Below are 12,125 nucleotides of genomic sequence, written 5' to 3'. Positions count from 1 at the left end.
TGGAAATGGTGCTGCTAACACAGGGATATTTTTGTTATTGCCAAGGAGTGCTTACACAGCGTCAGGGCCTTTTCTGCTCCTCACCCCACCCTGACATTGAGCAGGCTGGGGGTGCACAAGGGGCTGAGAGGGGACACAGCTGGAACAGCTGACCCCGACTGACCCAAGGGACGTTCTGTACCACATGACATCAGGCTCAGTGTATAACGCTGGGGGAAGAAGATGGAAGAGGGGGACATTGGTGGTGATGGCGTATGTTTTCCCAAGTCACCGTTACGCGTGACGGAGCCCTGCTCTCCTGGAGATGGCTGAACACCTGCCTGCCCATGGGAAGGGGTGAATGAATTCCTTGTCTTGCTTTGCCTGCGTGTATGGCTTTTGCTTTACTTGCTAAACTGTCTTTATCTCAACCTGCAAGTTATTCTCCCTTTTACTCCTTCTAAATCTCTTTCCCATCCCACTGGGGTGACTGGCTACATGAGGCTGAGCTGCCGGCTGGAGTTAAACCACAACAAACTGTGATCACAAGTCTAGCACGCACACTGGTCATACATAGACTAGGTGGCTGAAACCTGCCCTCACCATTTTCCTCAAGGGTAAGTAGCAATGGTGGTAAGCTTATATCAACTCTCCTGCTCAGAAATACAAGGTATGCACAAATTTATTTAGTTTGTTTGTTTCTCTGCTTTATTCTTCAGTGTTCTCAGCACTAATGCTAACAGACATCACTGCAAACTCTTTTCTCCTAAAGAGTTCAGGTTCCTTTTATCACATTATTCTAATACAATCCTCGACTTTGCAGAAATAAGTGAGAGATGCACTTCATGTAAATACAAAGTGACACTTTGTGTCTTTAAGAAATTAGCTGAAATAAATCAGAATTAGTGATCCTGAAATATACTTGGTATATACTATAAAAAATTGAGGATCTAACTGAGAGAAAAAAAAAAATCAAATATATGCCTTAGTAAAAGAAGAAAAGCTACATTTCCAACCATTTTCTTCTTTTCAGTGAACTCTGGAACTCCAGTTTAAATTCACCATTAAAACAAGTAGACTTGATAGATGCTCACCTGATGGAGCAGTATTTACATATGACACACCAATGCCTAAGGAATGCCAATTAGTACTCACCGCAGCTACAGTTACAGAGCTGGATTTCCTTACAGCCCCTCCTTTGCTGCTGGCAGGTACTCACTGCCATTTGCCAAGAGCTATTTCTACTGCCAGCAACTCCTCCCTCATAATAGAGATCACTGACCCAATACAGATCACTGACCCAAAACACAAAAGGAAGTTATTTAAAGAAATTAAAGTTCCTTAAGTTTTGTTGAAAACAGAAAGCCTTCAATCCTTTAGATCTACACACTTAACTCTTCAGTTTCTTAATCATTTCTCTGATTTTCCTGCCTTTAAAGCAAAAAAAACCAAAACAAAACAAAAGAAAACCAGAAAAACACATCCAACAAAATCAAACCACAACACCTCAACATTTCTCTCTAGGAGCCCATAGACTTCCCTTACAGATGGGTTAGTAATGTCATCAGCATGAAATCTCATCATTTTAAAAAAATAAACAACACCACACAAAAAAAACCCTCTGGGAATAAAACTGTGGAAGCTGGAAAACTTGTTTTGGGGTTGTTCAGGTAGGTTTTTTGTTGCCTTTTTCTTTTTCTAAAGACATTCATGCATGATATCTAATGTAGTCACTTGGAGACTCATCAATTTTTTTTCTAAACAAAACTTAATGGAAATGGTTGTCAAAATGGAGGGGGAGGAGGTTGAAAAAAAGAACACTCAAATCCAGAAACAGAAGAAGGATTTGCTTGACAAACAAGTCTGAGAACAGAAACTGGTAGTTAAGATAGTGTTGTGGCAATTTTCTTTATTCTTCTTTAAGTTCAGCAACAATGTGGGGTCTACCATCATTTTAGTTCTACAACCCAAGATCCAGGAGCTATACTTCTTTTTCCTTTTACCATCTTTAATAGCACTAATCACCAGCACTTTAAATGCTTGTATTAAACATGAACGAATATAGTTAACTTGGAAAAGGATGTACATAATTATTACTGTTTATTTAATCTAGATGCACGTAGGGGGAAGAGAAGTATATTCAAAACGGTAATATGAATACCAAAGGAAGAAGTAGTATTGCAGCTGAAGTGATGCCAAAACTATGCTGTACAGCTTTATACCCTATTCTCCTGTTGCCTGCCTGAGACTAGATCTCAAACTTCTCCTCAAAAAAAAAGAAATAGAGTTCAACCTAGTAGAATGCTGGGTATCTGAATTAAATGACCGGACTGGAAGCTTTGTTTTTAGCTCTCAATCATCTCATCATTTGTGTTCCTAATTGTCCCTGTCAGAGCTCCTCCTCCAGCTATTTCCGAAGTACAACCACCTTCCAAATTATTTTTTTCTACCTACACATAAGCTACATTTGAATATGGTTAGTGTCTAGTTACCTATACTTTCTGATCTTGGAGTTTAGCTGCAAAGTTTGGGGGACCTCAAAGTCTGACAATATAGCCATACAGTCAGCCTCTCAGACATAGCACAGTCCTTTCGATACTCTTTTAGATGAATTTAGACTTCCCTAAATCCTAGACTTCCATGGAACAACTTTGTAGTGGTTTGACCCTGGCTGGCGGCCAAGTACCCACACAGCTGAAAATACAGTGAAGGCCCATGGTTTGAGATAAGGGCAGGGAGATCACCCGCAGCTACCATCCCGGGAAAACTAGACTCGATTTGAGGGAAATTAATTACATTTACTAACAATCAAAATCAGAGAAGAGTAATGAGAAATAAAAGCAGACCTTAAAAATAACACCTTCCCCTCAACCCTCCCTTCATCCTGGTATAACATCTTTCCCAATTTATCCACCTGCTTCCTGAGAGCTGCACAGGGGGACAGGGAATGGGGGTTGCGATCAGTTCACCCGACGTTGGTTCTACCACTTCTTCTTTCTGCAGGGGAGGGCTCCTCACTCTTCCCCTGGGCTACTGCGGGGTCCCTCTCAAGGGAGATGATCTTCACACAACCTTCTTCACCATGAGTCCTCTCACAAGAGACAGTTATTGACAAACCCCCAACGTGAGTCTCTCTCCCAGGGGTGCAGTCTTTCAGGGGAGAAACTGCTCCAGCGTGAGTCACCCACAGGGTCACAAAGTCCCACCAGTCAACCTGCTCCAGCATGGGCTTCCCTCTCTCTCCATGGGCTACAGGTTCTGGCAGTAGCCTGCTCCAGCATGGACTTCCCACAGGGTCACAGCCCTCTTCAGGCATTGACACGCTCTGGCATGAGGTCCTCCATGGGCAACAGATGGATATTTACACCCTGTCGCACCCACGGGCTGCAGGGGGACAGCCTGCCTCACCATGGTCATCATCACGCCTCAGGGCCATTTCTGCTCCAGCGCCTGGAGCACATCCCCCCTCTTCTTCACTAACCTTGGTGTCTCACTTTCTCTCTGCCAGTTGTCGTGTGGCGCAGTTGTTTTTTTCCCTGCTTCTTAAATACGTTTTCACAGAGGCGTCCCTACCCTATCATTACTGACAGGCTCAGCCTTGACCAGTGGTGAGTCCGTCTTTGGAGCCGGCTGGCATTGGCTCTATCAGACCCAGAGGAAGTTTCTAGCAGCTTCTTGCAGAAGCTGCCCCTAGAGCTGCCCACTACTGAATTTTGTCCAGGCAAACCCAATACAAGGTTTCTTTTGTTTCTCTTGTGTTCAAATACAGCAACGCATTTACAGTGGAAAGTGCAAACTGCCAGTTCTCAGCTTTATCCTCCTCAGTATATCATGTGTACCCATCAATACATACCAGCTCCATCCAACACAGTCAGAGGCATAATGCTAGCTCTTGCTGTCACATTTACAAATTAAGCAGGTGTGTAAATAGACTCTAGGCCCAGAGGGAGCAGAAGTCCTCGGTATTGCTGAACAGCTATTAATTACAGTTTTAGTACAGTTTTCTCTTCTGGAGAGCTCTGTATACCCAAGTACATGTCTGCGCTTAAATATAAAGTGCAGAATACTTCAAAGAAATACGGCTGCATTTAGTCTCAGTAAAAGGACTTGATCATGTTGCAAAATCTGTCTGACTGTCCTTCAAAACCTTTGATTTATCTGCAGCAGTGACAGTACTAAACAACTTGGGCCAGACAACTGTGATTATCAGAACCATCACGCCTCATGACATTCAAACTTGCGGAAACACTCTGGTATAATTTCCAGCCTTAAGGATAGGTACATCTTTGAAATCAGAAAGTATCTACAACAGTTGGAAGTTATTGAAGAGTGCTGGCTGAATTGCTCTAAAAATTTGTATTTATTGCTTTTAGCATATGCCCCCTCCCATCTCCAAAAGCAAGGTTACCAGGTATGAAAAAAATACTGCACTGCATTCCTCACATTAACTGGAATTTGTATGCCACAGCATCCAGGTTTTTGGGGATTACAGTCTCTGACATATGCCCACTAACCAGCACTGACTGGGTTGTATTTTTTAATCAACACACTAACTAACAATACTCCAAAAACATTAATGACAAACACCATAAACAAGAGTTACCTAAAAAAGATACTGAAGCAATGACATAGGTAGAGAATACTCCTTTGAACAGCCAAATAAAACATAGAGCATTAATTTTTAAAGAACATTGAACAAAATAATGAAAAGATGAATGTATAAAAGTAAAAAATAAGTCTATCAATAACTGCGACAGTTTTGCAAGTTTTCATTATTTTGCCACAAGGAATTCTGAAATGCATATCAAAGTCAGACAAATACTGCTTAACATCAGATAGCACTTTCCACACTTTAGTAAAGTCTACTTGGTAACTGATGATGTGCATGATTCAGCCCACCTAGCAAATCCCTTCTCGCCTATGCTATTCAGCAGTCTGCAGGAAGATTTAGAGAAAGGAAGAGGAAATCATAGTAAGCTCTGTCTCTTAGTATTCAACCATTCATATACTTTGAAATTTTAATGGAATTAGGTTATTCACAATTCTGTAAGAAATACCCTACCAATCTATATTTATCTATCTACCCCTAATATTAGAGGAAAGCCTCATGAATTCTTTTACTTCAGTATTGACAATGCAGTCTAATCTTGTACAAACTTGTCACTTCTGCTTCCAAAAGGTAACAAAAAGCAGCATAACTTCCATTCCTTCAAGATGGAAAGCTTAAGTAAGACTTTCATAGCACTCTTGCATGTTTTTATATCAGCTCTTCAGCCTAACAATATAAGTGCATTATATGTGTCAAAATTACTGTTATTGCATTGAACATGAGTCTGATGATGTTGAGCTAGGTATTACTTTCTTGAAAATAACATATCAAGGAGAGTGCCAGTGCCTCAAAGTGACAACCTGGAGGAGGATTCTGTTAAGAAGGGTTTTTGTGTGACTAAGAAATGAATTGCATGCAGTCAGGAGTAGTTGTAACAGTACCACACATACAACTCATGGTGTGCTCCCCTTTCCTGTAATTGTCTTTCCTCCCTTCCCGACACAAACCACAACTTTTGCTGTGAAAACATGCCAATGTCATGCTATATATCCTTAAAAATAACCAGTTCTCCTGGACTCCTCTCTAGGGCTGTAACTCATGGCATTACAGAATCACAGAATGTCAGGGGTTGGAAGGGACCTCAGAAGATCATCTAGTCCAGTCCCCCTGCCAGAGCAGGATCACCTACAGTAGGTCACACAGGAACGCGTCCAGGCGGGGGTTGAATGTCTCCAGGGAAGGAGACTCCACAACCTCCCTGGGCAGCCTGTGCCAGTGCTCTGTCACCCTCGCAGAGAAAAAGTTATTCCTAATGCTTTTGTGGAACCTCCTATACTCCAGCTTGCATCTGTTGCCCCTTGTCCTATCCCTAAACAAGTCAAAGCCTGCTCTTATCAAGTCCAGGATTAAGATCCTGCTATTTGACCAGCTCTCCTCTCTCCAGATCTCGAGCTCAATCATCTCATGGTCACTGCATGTAAAGCTGCCATTGACCTTCATTTCCCACATGTTTGTAGGTATGACGCCCAGCAGGACTGCCTCCCCTTTACAGCATCTCAGTCAACTGGGTTGGAAATATGTTAACAACGCATACCAGAAGCCTCCCAGATTGCTTATGCCTCACTCATTTGTTCCTCCAGCACGTTATCACAGGTAGTTAAAGTCTCTCATGAGGACCAGAACCTGTGAATACGAGGCTCCTTCCAATTACCTGAAGGAGGCCTCATCTTCCTCCTGATCCGGTGGCTTGTAGCCAACACACAGAGCAACGTTTCCCACATTGGGCTGCCTGCTAACTCTCCTCCATAAGGTCCCAGGTGGCTCCACAGCAAAGCTCCATGCACTCTCACTGCTCTCCCACATAAAGAACAACTTCCCCACTTGCTGTCCAGCTGGTTCTTCCTGAAGAGCCTGTGTTCATCCACCACAACACAGCAGTCCTGTGAGCTGTCCTACCACCTACACATGATCCCAACACCACGCCAGCCCTGCATCTGCATGCAGACCTCCAGTTCCTCCCTTTTGTTCCCATACTGCGAGTGTTAATACACAGGTACTTTAAAGAGGGAATCAGTAGTGACAAGTATCCAGCAAAATCTATGAGAGCTTCCCCTGCAACGTGTATAGAACTAAAACAAAACTAAAGGCAAACAAGCAGCACTATCTGATCAATCTGGCTTCCAGATACATTATCTGGTCCTCTATTAATGAGCTTTAAGATCAAATAAAACCACTAGAAGGCATGTGATCAGCAAAATCCATGTATGTGTTACACAATTCTGCTTCGGCATCATAAACTCGCTTTCTACTGTATTAGGCTACAAGCACCATGGTGTCTGTAAGCAGGCCACCAAGTGAAGATAACCCTTGTCACATCAGCCTTAAACCAAGACTGCTTTGCACCAGTGACCTCCAAAGCAATTCTGGACTTGCATACTCTACTATCCTGATGTAACCAGACCAAGCATTCACAGCCTAAGCCTGCTTGCTTATGAGGATATTACTTGGCCAACAGTAAAATAATGTGTTAAAATCAATTTTGATAATAAATTTAATTTATAACATAGTGATTCCTAGTTTGCTCCTCCCTTCAGTTTCTTTAAAAAGCCAGTCCACTTCTCACTCCCTCCAGTCAACTGTTTAACATACTCCTGGAACTAGATTTCACTGAAATGCAGCTGCTTTTGATAATGACCACATTGTGTGTATGTGCAGGCAAAATATACTAATCATCCCACTATACTTAATCAGTTGAATTCAATTACTAGATCAGTCAATTACTAGTCCAGCTCTGGACTCTCCAGTTCAAGAAAGACAGTCAACTACTGGAGAAACTCCAGCAGAGAGCAAGGAAGATGACTGGGGACCCGGAGCACCTGTCCTAAAAGGAAAGGTTGAGAGAGCTGGGACTGTTTAGCCTGGAGAGGAGAAGGCTGAGATAAGATCTTATAAATGTTTATAAATATTTATGGATTTACAACAAGGGGAAATAGATTTAAGTTAAAGGAGAATATATTTAGATTGGATCTTAGGAAAAATTCTTCAGTATGAGGGGGGCAAGACCCTCTGTCCAGAGAAGCTGTGGCTGCCCCCTCCATCGAGGTGTTCAAGGCCAGGCTGGATGAGGCCTTGAGTAACCTGGTCTAGTTGAGAGGCGTCCCTGCCATGGCAGGGAGGTTGGATTAGATGATCTCTAAGGTCCCTTCTGACCTAGGCCATTCTATGATTCTGTGAAATATCTAAAAGGGGAGTGCAGGGAAGATGGAGCCAGACTCTTTTCAGTGGTGCCCAATGACAGGACAAGGGGCAACAGGCACAAGCTGGAACACGGGAAGTTTCACCAAAATGTGAGGAAGAACTTCTTTACTGTGAGGGTGACAGAGCACTGGCATAGGCTGCCCAAGGAGGTTGTGGAGTCTCCTTCTCTGGGGACTTTCAAAACCCGCCTGGATGTGTTCCTGTGTGATGTGCTCTAGCAGGGGGGTTGGACTAGATGATCTCTAGAGGTTCCTTCCAACTCTGATGATTCTGTGACAGATCTAGTTTCTACAATTCAAGTTAAACGTGTAAGAATTCTACAAAAACCTATAAAACATGGTGTAAAATCTATTAGGTTTAAGATTCTAGTTCTGAAGAAACTAATCTGAAAAATTAAAATTCCTGCTTATACATATTACTTCCATTCCTTGGAAGGTGAAACATATTCTGATAGCACACTTCCTAAGCCTAAACTGAGCTTTCAGAGCATTTTTGCTTAAGTAGAACATTTAATTTCAATTTATTCCCTGAAAAATAAACATTAATCAAAAGTAAAAACATAATTGCCTTAGAAAAAGTAAATATTTTGACCACAATTATAGAGTCTATTAAATGTTCAAATTAGATCACCTGATGGGCAAGTATGCCTAGTGAAACATAGTAGTTCATGTTTATCATTGTATTTTAATGGCTACCAGAGACAAACAACTTCTTAAAAAGAATACAGCTTAATATTCTGCATTTCAATCTTTAATATTTTTCAACTTGCTGATTTAAGAACCATAAAACTAATTCTGTTGGACAGATAAGATGCCTATTAAGAAAAAAAGAAGTGAAAAAGCTAAAGTGTTTCTCTCAAATGGAGCTTAAGAAAATGGCTGACAAAGTAAGGCATCTGCTGCATGCATCCAGTGAGGCAAGACAAAGATGAACACTAAAAGGAAAGGAAGACTTACATCAGCATTTTTTGTTTTCAAAACAGAAATAATTTTCTGCACTATTGGGGTGGGGGGAAGACTGAGCATTAGCTTAATTAGAAATTCTGTCAAAGCTAGCATAAGGACTTGCTTTCACCAGTCAGGTTTGTGATACAGAACCTCAGACTAGAATGCCTGCACTGCTTGGGGTGGAGAGGGGCATCTCAGGTATCATCAGTTCCACTGAAGGGTCCAGGGACAAATGTTATTGCAGAACAGATCTCAGCTCCCAACAGAGGATGCAGTACAGCGAGTCTGATTCTTAGGAGATCTCCAGGGCACACCCTGACTGCTCAGAGTCTAAATGCTTAATCGCAGCCGTCCCTACTTGGCTTCTGCAAGGGAAAGCTCTGGGTTTGAGCCTGCAGGCTATTTCTTGAGCAAGCAGCCACCCATCCCCTTCCAACCACAGCCAGCCTGCCCCGGCTGCCAGCCAAAGGAGAACACCAGGGCTGGGTAAGCGCTGCCATTACCTACCTAGAGTTTTGCCCCCGGAGCCAGCTGCCCCTCTGCCCTTTACCGTTTGGGCAGTGGCGGTCCTGATCCACTGGGATAAGCTGTGAACAAGTGTGGGAAGCAGCATTTAGTCGGCTCAAGCAGCTGTTGCCGGAATCCTCCCAGAAAAAACAACAGGCTGGAGAGAAGCCGATCAAACGCCACTGTTGGACTGCTCCGGCTTAAACGAAGTCAGGAATTCAGTGCTTGGATCCCCTCCTCCATCTCCACCAAGCAAAAGAGAGAGCAACAAACATGCCAGTGTGACAGGTTTTTTCTTGCCATCCAGCACTGAAAGCAACAAGCACATGTTAACCCATCAAAAATGGTCCTGAGATTCAGCACATGGTGCACTACTCAGGAATAAATTTTTAAACTCATCTCAGAATTCACTACATTTTCAGGCACAGACTATCTATCATTCTAAGTATTTTCACCAGTAAATTAAATGAAAATTGAAAAAATAGCTGAACAGCACACAAGCTGCAACGTAACAAACACCAAGCTGGCAACTTGGGATTTAATGTCACATTGTGTCACTTGTAATGACAAGCAGGCGCGGATTCCTTTTACAAAACTTTAAAATCACAAACTTGACTTTCAGTATCAGTTTAGTACTGTAGCAATACTAATATACAAATAAAATCATAAAGCAACAGACTTAAAAGCAATAAAAGTAAATTTTAGAAGAAACTTTTAAGTCACACAGAAACCTACTTTGCTATTTCATTGAACAGTGAGAAAATGCAACTGCCACACTGGAAACGCTATTTAGCTTTTAAAATGTCACTGATGCAGCTCCATAATCCAAGCAATACCCATTCGAAACTCCACATTACGCAAAGAGTCATTATAAACTAGGTAGAGTCCTTTCTTATTAATAGCATGATTAAATAAACAGAAATAAAACAAATCTTACATCTATAACGCTGAGCTTCAGAAAAGCAAAGCACCAACTTCTCAGTGCGGAACGTGCAGTCCAAGCATCCTGAGCCCAAGGGGGTCTTCTACAGCCATAAAAACACACCAGCAGGCTGCTGCGGAAAGACAAAGTTCTGCCCTCCACCACAGCTACGTCACTCACGCACACAATTGCCAGGACCGGCACTACAACTCAGCTTTGGGAATCGATTTTGCTAAAGCACTAATAGAGAGAGGGAGCAGGCCGAGCCAGATTTCAGAAGGAGCCCATATCCATGTCAGATGGACATGACTGTGCAACCGTGCTTCTGAATGCAAACTTAATCTAAAATGGCAACCAGCAACACTCTTCTGAGTTGCTAGTGGGACAGAGACTGGAAAAAAGCCTAACACCTAATGAAATAAATTATTATTGTTACTGGTTTTGCCTACATTTTTTCCCTCTTTGGGCGACCTTCCCCCAGAAACTTCTTCTGAGCCTGACCTAATGCACACCAAGAGAGACTAAAAAACTGCAAATAAAAGCAAAACCACTTGCTTCAAACATTTTGAAGAAAAAGGAAGCATTTTACATTGCAGCAATTTGTCTAGAGAAAGAAAAACATAGCACAATGACTCTCAGAAATGCAAAATGTTATATACTTCAGTTTCAAGAAGTTTAGCATTCAGGTATGCAGGATAACATTGTGGGTTATGATTGTTCACAATACAAGGATATCTGAAGTTTTAGAAATGGCTTAGTACTTGCGCTACTCTCAAATCAATCTTGAGTGTTCAGAAGGAACATTTCACATCATGGAAAAATGCTTTGATAAGCTCTAGCTTTTGAAAGTACTTTCAAAAAAAGATTCAGAATAAACATGAGATTTCACCCATGCTTTAACAGTTCTCCCTCCCTCCACTCCCAGTACCTACTGAAATAAAACCAAAATGTAAACCATCTCCAGCATAGTCAGAAGCTGGACAAATTCTCCTGCAAAAATGACATGTTCTTTCAGGCTTCTGCTGTTATCTGTAGATCTACTTTCTTTCCACCCTCCCTTAAAAAAGGTGCTAGAGCTTATACAATACAGCTGGCAGAGCCGGCCTTGCTAAGTTAGCTCACAGCCAAATGAATTGATGGATGGGCTGCAGATGATGTACAATACCAACTGCAGTCAAACACACAGCTGACTCAAAATTAAAGTAAGCTTTCCCCTTCTGGACAGGCAACATACATGTGTCACAGGATTGTCATGAGTGTTGAGAGTGCCTGATAGAGCACTATGGGACAAACCACTGAACACCACCTTACAAAATTTAAAAGGCATTAATAGCCAACAGAGATTAAATAATAAATAAAATAAAATACAACCTCTCAGGATTTTAATGCCAAATCACGCTATATAAATTTACAGCTTTGATGAAGTCACTAGGCATAAGAACAGAGTCTGATGACTGTAAAATCTACTAAAGATGGAAGACGGGTATTCAGTGAGGATTACTTCGCTTCTCCAACTGTGCTAGAAGGGTTAAAGAACAAAGACTGGTTTGTGCTCACCCCTATTTAAACACTCAGTTACCTCCAGCGAAGCAGAGCACGGAAGACTTAATGACTGTTTTGCGATAATTACTCAGAACAGGTCAGTATTTTTTCTTAAGTAATATAGTTAAAGCAGCTTGCAAAACATTACAATGACAGGCCTAGGGGAACGCTCAGAGAGAAAGCCGTAACTTCATGCATTCCAAGCTGATATCTGTGCTATGACAGATAACTCTGGAGAGTGATGATACCTTCGTTAATGCAAGTGGCACTGGTTAAAGTTGAAAATACTCTTGTTACCAAGCCTATACGTAGCCTTCACTGCACTGACAGCTCCCTAGGATCCATAAGCGCATCCTAACGCCCACCCCAGCCATCTGCTTGCAAACAGGAGGCTGCTGGGCACAAACGCCCGCACGGCTCG

This window comes from Apaloderma vittatum, unplaced genomic scaffold (assembly GCF_000703405.1).
Source record: "Apaloderma vittatum isolate BGI_N311 unplaced genomic scaffold, ASM70340v1 scaffold14667, whole genome shotgun sequence".
NCBI classification, from domain to species: domain Eukaryota; kingdom Metazoa; phylum Chordata; class Aves; order Trogoniformes; family Trogonidae; genus Apaloderma; species Apaloderma vittatum.
Note: the sequence above shows the minus strand (reverse complement) of the source record.